The sequence below is a fragment of the Octodon degus genome, unplaced genomic scaffold (genome assembly GCF_000260255.1).
Source record: "Octodon degus isolate 3935 unplaced genomic scaffold, OctDeg1.0 scaffold00178, whole genome shotgun sequence".
NCBI classification, from domain to species: Eukaryota; Metazoa; Chordata; class Mammalia; order Rodentia; family Octodontidae; genus Octodon; species Octodon degus.
The window spans coordinates 3023749-3034334 of record NW_004524754.1 but is presented as its reverse complement, the minus strand read 5'-3'; the positions used below and the strand labels follow the sequence as shown (position 1 = coordinate 3034334).

Here is a 10586-nt window from a genome sequence, read left to right as displayed (position 1 = left end):
TGGCCAGCTCAGCCCACCAGGGGGCGGGCAGGCTGGCATGTGGTCATGTGGTGCTGGGGGATTGAACCGTGGTCCCTGTGCTTTGCTTGGCTTAGCTTGTTCTAAGTAGGTGCTTTAGACCACTGAGCCATCTCACCAGCCCTTGGCAGTTATATTTTTGCCACAACACACACGGGCAGAGTCCTATGTATGGCACGCTGACTACATTCCTTTTGGTCCAAACCAGGGAGTGATGCAGCAGTGTCCCAGGGTAGCTCTGCTTGTGTTTTGAGGAGCCGCCATACAGACTTCCCTAATGGCGTTGCTCATTTATGCTTCTACCAGTGGGCAGAAGGGCTGCTTTCCCTGCCTCTTCACCAGCATTTACTTTACATCCCTCATGGAAGCCATTCTGACTGCAGATAGGTGGGATTTTGTTGTGTATTGGATTTGCACTTCCCTAATTGCTAAAGATACCAGACATTTTTCCATTTACATATTGGCTATTTGTACATTTGAGGAATATCTATTCAACTCTTTTGCCCATTTATTGACTGGGGTATTTGATTTTTTATTGATTTATTTTTTCCCCCTGTGTTTAGGATAGGGTATGCAGGACCTATAAGGGTCTCACTACACAGATTGGACTCGGAGTCATCCTCCTGTTCATCCTCCCAAGTGCTGGGATTATAGGCCTGTGTCACCCCACCCAGTTTCCATGCCATCTCAGCACACCCTGGGGGAGGGGCTGGTACCACATACCGGGGGTCAAACCCTGGTCACTTCTCTCTGCCTATGCAGGCGCTTTAGTCCACTGAGCTATCAGGCCGGAACTAACTATCTGATTTTTTTTTTTTTACAGAACCAGGGATTGAACTCAGGCCCTTGTGCTTGCCAGGGACGCGCTTATTCTACTCAGCCATCTCCCCCGCCCTCTAGTTATCTGATTTTTTTGGTAAGTTGTTTTTTTTTTTTTTTTTTTTTAGTCGTTTACGTGTTCTCAGTAGAGCAGCTGATGGGACTGGGGAAGTAGCTCAGTAGAATAAGTGTTTGCCTGGCAAGCACAAGGGCCTGAGATCCATCCCCAGCTCCACCAAAAAGAAAAAAAGGAAGAGCAGCTGACAAAGATATTCTCCAGGTTTTCTCTTGCTGTACAGAAGCTGTTTCCCTTGCTGTACAGAAGCTGTTTAATCGGGTGCAGACCCATCTGCTGACTCGTTTCCCATGCTATTTGGCATCCTATTCAGAAAGTTTTTCTGTCCACAGCTTCAGGTGTGTCTCCTGTTTTCTTCTAGCAAGTTTAAGGTTTTAGGCCTTAAACCCACATTTTAAAGCCATTTTGAGTAAATTTTTGTACAAGGTAAGAAAACTAGATAGGGATCTAGTTTCCACCTCCTCCAGGTGGATCTCCACGGTCCCTGCACCGTTTGTGGGGGAGGGTGTCCCTCTCCAATATTTGTTTTTGACCCTGTCTTAGTTACTTCTCACTCATTCCTGGAACAAAATAACCGGCACCCAAAATTAAGGAAAGAAAGGTTTATTGAACTCACAGTTTATGGAGGTTTCAGTTCACACTCCGCTGGCTCCAAGGCAAATGGCAGCAGTTCACAGCATCAGCAAACAACGAAGAGCAGAGGAGGTGCAACAGCTGCAGCATCCACCAAGTCTCTCTCTTACTTCTGCACTGACTGCAAAGCCCGAAGACCTGGTGCTTTGATGCTAAGATCAGAGCTTCTCCGAAGTGGCACAGCTTCGAAGTGGCGGGAGGAAGACCAGGACTTCTCCATGGAAGCGGGGAAAGGCAGCCAGCCGGGCCTTCCTCAACTCCTTTATACACACTTGTGCTGAATGGGCCCCAGGGCGGAACCAACCATGTCCTGGGGTGGAACGATCCACGCCCCAGGGCGGAACCAATCACGTGCCAGGGTGGAGCCAACCACGCCCCTGGGCAGGGCTCCCATGGCCCTGACTGCGTAGAGCCCGTCCAGCCAAGTTTCCAACATCAGGACACAATGTACCAACTACCACAGGTCCCTTTGTCCAGAATGAACTGGCTGTGATTGTGTGGGTTTGTTTCTGTGCTGGCTGGGTTTCACTGGTTTCTTGTATATTTCTGCCCAGTACCATGCTGTTTGTTAGTGTGGTTTTGTAGTATCCTTTGAGATTTGGGACTGTGATTCTTCAGCCTCCGCCCTTTTTGCCCAGGTTTGGTTTGTCTATTCTGGGCTTTTTGTTTGCTTTGTTTCTTTTCTGCCTGTCTTTTCTTTTTCTTTTTTTTTTTTTTTGGTCTCCATATGAACTTTAGGATTTATTTTCTGATTCTGTGAAGAATGTCATTGGTATTTTGACGATGATTGCATTGAATCTGTTAAGTTGCTTTTGGTAGTATGACCATTTTATTTATTTATTTTTGATGTATTTAGTGCAGGGTCTACCTGGTCACACAACACAGATTGGACTGGTACTGATTCTCCTGTTTTCAGCCTCCCAAGTATTGAGATTATAGGCGCAGCCACCATGCCCAGTCTCAAAATCATCTCAATGCGCCCCAGGGCTGGGCGGGTAGGGAGGGGCAGAGCCAGCACACTAGGGATTGGACCCCAGCAGCCGCACTCTGCCTAAGCAAGCGATTTAGTTCACTGAGGTATCTGCCCGGTTCTTGGGTTGGTTTTTTTTTTAAAGCTATTGTGAATAGAATTGTTTTCCTGATCCCGTTCTCAGCAAGTTCATTATTGCTGCATAGAAAAGCTATTAAATTTTTAATGCTGATTTTATATCCTGCTCCTTTACTGAATTTATTTATCATCTCTAAAAGTTTTTGTTGGAGACTTGTGGGTCACCAATATATAGGCTCATATCTCCTGCTGGGTATTTTGGCCAATGCCTGTAAGCCCTGGACCCTGAGGCAGGAGGACCACCATGAGATTGAGGCCAGTCTGAACTACACAGTGAGCTCAAGGCTAGCCTGAACAGAATAGCAAGATTCTGTCTCAAAACAAAAAACAGACCAAAAAGAAAATTCATCTTTTGGCAAGGATAATTTGACTTCTTCCTTTCATATTTATATCCCTTTTATAAAGGAATTAGAGCCATTTAGGATGCATATTATTTTTAATTTGTAGGTCAAACTAATCCATCTTGTCTCTTTAGCCATGTGTGTACATGTATTTTTTAACAAGCTTTCTCTAGTATATGGCTACAGAACTCCTTTCTTCATATAATTTTAGAGGATTTTTGAATGTCCGATCATTAACCTGGACTTGATTTTTTTATGGAGTAAGATAAGAATTGAGTCTTAGGTTATCAGTGTGGGCAAGTGGCTGTCCCAGCACTGTTGTTAAGAGTCTGCTCCCAGGTGGGCATGATGGTGTGTGGGTGGAGTGCAGGCCCAGCTGCTCTGGAGTCTGAGGCAGGAAGACTGCCTAAACATGAGAGCTGAAGGCCAGCCTGAGCAGTGCAGTGAAAACCCATCGTAAATATTGACAACAAACCCCAAGTGTCTGTCCCTTCCTAAGTGATGAGAGTCTTCAACTGTCCTCCCCTTATGCTCCCATGCTCAAGGGCATCTGCGGACTGTGCTCTTGGGGGTCTTCAGTCCCTTTCAGTACCATGTTTGCAATTATCACCTGTGGCTACACAACTCATAAGGGAAGGACTTCCTCTCATACACTTCTGTAGCTGTGTTGTGTGTGCACCCTTCTTTCATACAAATTTGAAAATCGACTGGTTTCAAGAAAATCTTGTTGTAGATTTTATTATAGCCATAAGCATTTGTTTGTTTACCAGTTATTTACTTTTTGAGTATGGCTCATGCATGCCTGGCTCAGAGAAGAACCATGAGAGCTATCAAATATGCAGTGTGACTTAAAACTATGAATGCTGAAAATCTTCAAATTTTGTTACAGCACTTGCCTGCCAAGCGCAAGGGCCTGAGTTCAATCCCTGGTTCTGAAAAAAAAAAAAAAAAATTACACTGAAAGATGCACTGCTCTTAACTCCTTGCTTCAAACACTGACCCCATCATCCTTGCCTCTTTCTTTCTTTCTTTCTTTCTTTCTTTCTTTCTTTCTTTCTTTCTTTCTTTCTTTCTTTCTTTCTTTCTTTCTTCTTTCTTTCTTTTCTTTTTGGTGGAACCAGGGGTTGAACTCAGGCCCTTGCACTTGCCAGGCAAACGCTTATTCTACTGAGCCATCTCCCTGCCCACCTTGCCACTTTCTGAAGCAGCTCTGGAAGTCCTCTTTCATACTTTTGGTTGTGCTGTCTCCATGTACTGAGTCAATTCAAAATATTGACCTTTGGTGGTCATTTTGACTTTGGGTAAGAGCCAGAAGTCTCGGGGTGCCAGGCCTGCTGATCAGGTGCACGGGGAGGCACTGTAGTTTGTATTTGACAGAAGTTTCTGAAAGTGGTCAGCAATGTTAATCACGAAATAAGGGAATTTATGCATTAAATTTTACAGGAAAAGACACCTTGCCTCAGATTATACTCAAAGTCCCCCCACTCTTGAACACATACATTGTAAACAGCGTGACCTCTTGGAATAAATATTTTTTGAAAATTTAAAATTGTGTCTTTTAATCACCCCTTGTATGAAGCAAGTTCCCAACATCATGGCTCTGAGATTCTGCCATGGAGGTGGTGGCAGCTGTCACTTTGGTCAGTCTAAGTGAAAGATGGCAGGGCCGGGGACCAGCAGGAGGAGCATGGGTCTGTGTGGCCGAGCAGGGAGGACTTGGATGACATCAGGGAACAAAGGGGGGCAGATCCCTGCTAGTCCTGGGGTAGAGCAGCAGGCAGGAAGATGGAGGCCCTGGAGGGGTCGATCGTGGCAGGTCATTTGAGTGAGGGGAAGGTGGGAGCCGTGGGAGCCTCAGGCTGCTCTCCAAGTCAAGTGGGTACTTCAGGCAGGGCAGAGCTGTGCAGCCAGCCCAGGGTCAGGCGTGTCCCCAGGCTGTGGGTGCGAAGCTCCCTTTCTGTCACTCCAGAGCACAGACCAGGGCAGCAAAGACCAAAAGCAGATGCTGTGCCACTCAAAGACACAAGACCTGGAAGCGAGGAGGAGCCCGGCCAGGGTTCCTCCAGGGCCAGACTGAGAAGCCTGGATCCTGAGCTGCTGGATTCTCTTAGAGAAGAGCCATCACTTTCACACCATGTGCATCCCTGGACTGTCACAGGGCTCTGTCATTTCTCTGTTGCTTTCAGAGCAGTTTTAAGGGCCACTGCAAAATTAGGCAAAAAGAGGAGGTGTCACATGAGTCCCCTGCTCTACACAGGGCTTCTTCCCTAAGTGGCGCATCTTACCATGGGTGGTACATCTTGGTCACACCAAGTCCTCCACACTGCGGCCTTTCTTGGTGTTATAGTTAGGGCTCATGCAGTATCCTGTCACACAGAGTGTTTTTCTGTCCTAAAGTTCCTGCCTCTGCCTGTTCACCCTCTACCTCCTTGACTCACCCACTTTGTAAGGGTTAGTCCTAAGCCCAGCAGAAAGAAGGGGCAGCAGCCCCCTTCCTGGCTTCACCCCAGGCCCAAGCAGTCTTGCCACTGTGTCTGCTCCCTTGTGTGTCTTTCACCCACTTGCTCAGATTCACTTTCATTCACAGATTTCCTGTTTATTGCTTTTTTATCCTATTTTCCATTAAAATCCCATTTTACCTAGAATCTTTATTTTGACTATTGTTGATTGCTTCTTGTTACTGTAACAAAACAACTTAGGTAAACAGCTTATAAGGAGCAAACGTTTCCTTAACTCATAGTTTTTGAGATTTCAGCCCATGGTCTGCGGGCTGCGGCTATGGTAGAGGACATGCAGAAGAAAATGCTCACCTCGAGACCTCTGGGATGCCAAGAAAGGAAGAGATCTGTGTCCCAGCATCCGCTTGAGCCCACACCCAGAGAACCACCTTCCTCCAGCTCTGCTCCTCCAAAAAGCTCCACTCCTGATGGTGCTGTAGACCTGAGTAAACTCTCGCACATGGACCTCATGGAGACATGCATGACAGCAACTATAGCATGTGATTTTCTTGGGCTCTATGTCATGCTCAGCAGGAGGAACACAGTGGGAACTCCTAGAGAAGCCTGGTAGGAAGGCTGTCATCCCTACCTTGTTCCTGGGCTGAGGCTTAGGGTTATTTGTCCATACACTTATATAAACATTGCATACATAAACATTCACATTCACACAGATGAGTTCATAAGTTAAATGGTTCCATTATTTATTTCCACTGTTTTTGTTTTTGCGGAACCAGGTAGTGAAATCAGGCCCTTGTGCTTGCCAGGGAAGGGCTTATTCCACTGAGCCATCTCCCCGGCCCCTATTTCCCCTGTTAAGGTGAGTCATAGCAAAATCATTCTTTGGTGAACACATTACCAAATGTGTCAAGGCAGTGTCACTGTTAATCACAGTAGGTCAGCTTAGATGGATTAAGAGACACCCAATAGACAGAAAGGTACAGGTTTGGGTGTGGCTGACATGTAGGCCAATAAACTGAGGAAAGACAACCCATTTGGTGGCACCAGTTGACAGCCCTAAGACCATGTGGAATGAAAAGGGAAGAATCAGGAAGATTTCTATGTGGGAAGAGCCCATCTTCGCCATCACCTTTGAGCACCAGTTTTCAGTTTCTTCACCTTCCTCCAGAGACTCCCAATAGTGATTCCACAGTGAGTCCCCAGGCCTCAGCTGTGGAGTGGAGCTACATGCTTGATTCTTTTGTTCTGTGGCTGCCATGTTCTTGGGCTGAGCATCTTCTGGATCCTGCAGCTTCCTGGCACATAGATGGGCGCTGCAGGCTCTCCTGCCTCCCAACCTGTAAACCTACCCAATACACTCCTTTACGTATCTGTCTGCGCATTGTGTATTGATTCTGTTTCTCTGGAGAATGCCAGTCTCTGCACACATAGCACTCACCAGCCTGGGCGTTGGGTGAGGCCTTACAGGACCCCGTCTGCCGTGAGTGTTGTAGTTTAGGATGAGGTAGCACATTAAGGCAGGAGAACGAGGTGGAGCTTAGCACTCTCCTCACGACCAGGAATAGGACAAGAAAAAACAGGGATCCTACAGCTCCTGTGAAGGGGCACCCTCAGTGTCCCAGCCCTGAGTCCAGACCTCACTTGGTGAAGATTCTACTAACTCCCAGAAATGCCACCCTGGGACTCAGCCTTTAACTGTGGGACTTTGGTGGGAACTTTAACGGTGGACCAGATGTGAACTGTTGAAGATGCCCAGAAAGCCTCCCTATTCTGTAGAAGATAGGAAGCCTCCCTCTTCTGCTGGATGCCATTCTTTGGTGGGTTTCCATCAGTTTGTCAGTAGACCTTTTGGATTACAGTACTGCATACAAGATGTATATGATTTGTCTGCAAACAGGAGACAGTAGGCCGTCCGAATGGGTGCCGTGTTTGTCCAGTGCTCAGCAACTTTGTTCATTGTTCAATAGTATGGCTTGAAAGGATATTATGTTAATTAATCAGTGTCTAGTGGGATGGGGCAGGGGGACACAATGCTGGAAAGATGCATTATCAGAGGCTAGGATTCCTGTCCTAGGCCTGGGCTTTAGAAAATCTGTAACTGAAAAATTCTCTTACTGTCTTTATTAAATAGAGGTAATCATAATGTGTATGTGTTTTGGCAATTTTTAATTTTTGGTGTATCAAAACTCCAGAAAAGTTGCAAGAACAGTAAAAGCTCTTGTGTACTCTTCATCCATATTCATTATTGTCTGCATTTTTGCCTGTTTGCTTCCTATCTTCTTGGTCTTGTGATACTGGAAATTAATCTCAGACCTTTGCACTGAGGTACATCCCAGAACACTAAGACAAACCGAATACTGATCTACTATTGAACTGCAGTAAATATCTACTAACTGGAACAACTTTACCTCCATTCACAGTGTATGTTAAATACCACATCAAGCTGAATAGCTATCTAGAGATTCAAAAAGCTTAGTAGTTATGCCAGTAAAGGTAGTGGTGGTGGGGACCGGAAAATGAAGAAAGCAGGACTTGAAACATTCACCAATGGGATATGAGGAGGAGGGAAAAATGGGGTGATGGATGATACTGCAGAGAAAAAGGAAATTGTGTTGGAGTACAGTCACGAAACAGCAAAGAAGAATAAGAAGAAAGATGAATATTAAGATACAGGAAATAAAAGAAAAATGGACAAAAATGTTGAATGAGTAAAAGGGTAAAGGAAGAAAGAAACTAAAAGAGGGAAACAAAAAAGGGAGATAATCCTATCCCCCAAGTGATGAAAGATAAAAAATAATAAAGAAAAAGAAAGATTGAGTCAAAGAAAAACTTACTGTTTTTTTTTTTTTGCTTTTTCTTTTAGCGGGATCAGGTGGTAGCTCATTGCCTGATTGTGAAATGACTCCCAGAACAAGAGTCAGAGGGGTTATTTGTACCTTTTCAAGGTTAGTGTCACATGGACCCAGGATGCCTATTGACTAATAGCTGACATTAAGGAGGCAGGATGATTTTCTCAGGACTGAGGCAGTGTGACTGCCTTAGGTGCCGAGTCTGAGTCCTGCTCTCACACACCGGACCAATTTCCAGCTTCAGCAGCTCCCAACATATCTCCCTTTTTGTTTTGTTGTGGAAATAATGGGCTTCCTGTTATTTTGAGATGGATTTTTTTTTCTTTTTTTTTGGCTCAAGCTGCTTTAAGGGAGGGCCTAGTAAGGTAGGTGGAGGTGGGGATTGAACTGGAGTCCCCTGCACTGGACTGGGTTTTCCAGAGCAGGCACTTAAACAACTGAGCTATCCCGCAAGTTCCTACTACCTGTTACTTTGAATGAGTGGTTTTCAAGTGTCTGCAGTCTTGGGATCCAGCCAGTCATATAGTTCTGCAACTCGCTTTAGAGTTTAAGGGTTTTTGAGGTGGTCGCTGCACCATAGACTCCTCTGCTCATTCCTCAGACTGGTTACCATCCATGCCAGGGAGTGTCCTTGCTCCCACTGCAGATGGCAAGCACCAATTCTCAGGTCTCTGTGGGATATAAACACCAGGAAGAGGCTCAGTGGACTGCTGCTCTGATGTTCCCAGTTGGGGATGCAGTTGTTCCTTTCTCTCCGAGGGTGTGGTCCTCAGCCAGAATCGGGTCTGTGGGTTTGTCCTTGCTTCTGTTGCCCCATGTTCATGGGAAGTAAACTGGACCGCAGGTGTGGAGGTGGTGAATGGTCACACCGTGACACTGGCAGGTTGCTGTGAACTGGGTAAAAGCCTGCCTGCTTGCTTGGGTGGGGCAGGGGTGGGGTGGGAGGTGCTGCCTGTCCAGTGTGGACCTACATGCTGGCATCGGGGGCGTGTCCAGCACAGGCCGACCTGCTCACCTGACTTCTGTGGATGCACAGCAAACGCATATGGGGTGATAGCATACTTTTGTATTTATTTAAGCAAGCTCTGTGGGCTAGTACATGGCCTATTTTGGAGAAAGTTCCGTGTGCTACAAAGAATGCATGTTCTGTCACAGTAGGCTGGAACACTCTTAGGTTCCTATTAAGTCCACTGGTTTGAGCTCTTATATTTCTTTGTTGATTTTTTTGTGTGATTAACCCATCTCTTTATGAAAGTGGGGTTTGGAGGTCAGCTTCTATGATTGTGTTAGTGTTGTTAGTGCTGTATTATGAAATTAGGTGCTCCAGCACTGGGTGCATATATATTTACAGTTGCAGTCGCTTCATGTTGCAGTTTGCCTTAACTAGTATGCAACATTGCTCTTTGTCTCCTCTAACCTGTTTTAGCTCGAAATTTACTTTGAGAATGAGATCACTATCCCTTTTTCTTTTCTTTTCTTTTTCTTTCTTTCTTTCCTTTTTTTTTTTTTTTGCGAAACTGGGGATTGAACTCAGGCCCTTGCACTTGCCAGGCAAGCGCTTATTCTACTGAGCCATCTCTCTCTCTCTCTCTCTCTCTCTCCAGAACTGGGGATTGAACTCAGACCTTTGCACTTGCCAGAGAAGCACTTATTCTATTGAGCCATCTCCCTGGTCCCCTCTTCTCTTATTAAGAAATGCATTTGAAAATTGTTTTATTGGCATGCTTCAGTAATAAAGAATGACTGATTTGCTTTGGGGAAATGGGTACATGTTTAATAGATCTGGCTCATTGACATCCTCTTACCTACCTGCCCCTATTCACTTCCCCCAATCCTCTTTTCCATGTCCAAAATTCTATCTTCCAGTTTCTTGTCACCTCTCATCATTTATTTACTTGGTTTCTCATAAAAAATGTAATATTTAACTTTTTGGGTCTGGATTTTTTTTTTCTTTTTTGCTTAATATTATTGTGTCTAGTTCATCCATTTTCATAAAAATCACATAATTTCATGCTTTTTCATGGCTGGGTGATATTTCACTATGTATATGTGTTACATTTTAGTTTTCCATTCATTTGTTCATGGGTCTCTATGCTTGCTATGGTGTGCTATGTTTGCACAGCTTAGCTATCATGAATTGTGTTGTTGCAAATATGGGTATCCATGTGTCACTGTAGCATACTGTCTAATTCTTCCAGGAGTTGTATGGATGGATTGATGGTACTTCTATGTTTAATTTTTTCAGGGTCCTGCATACTGATTTCCACAGTGCACTAGTTGACAGTC

General features: G+C 45.2%; 1 pseudogene; it reads right to left on the bottom strand.

Annotated features, from left to right (window-relative positions):
- Positions 1 to 9267: 9267 nt before the first annotated feature.
- The window catches only part of LOC111813280, a 3666-nt pseudogene continuing 2347 nt past the window's right edge, over positions 9268 to 10586 (bottom strand).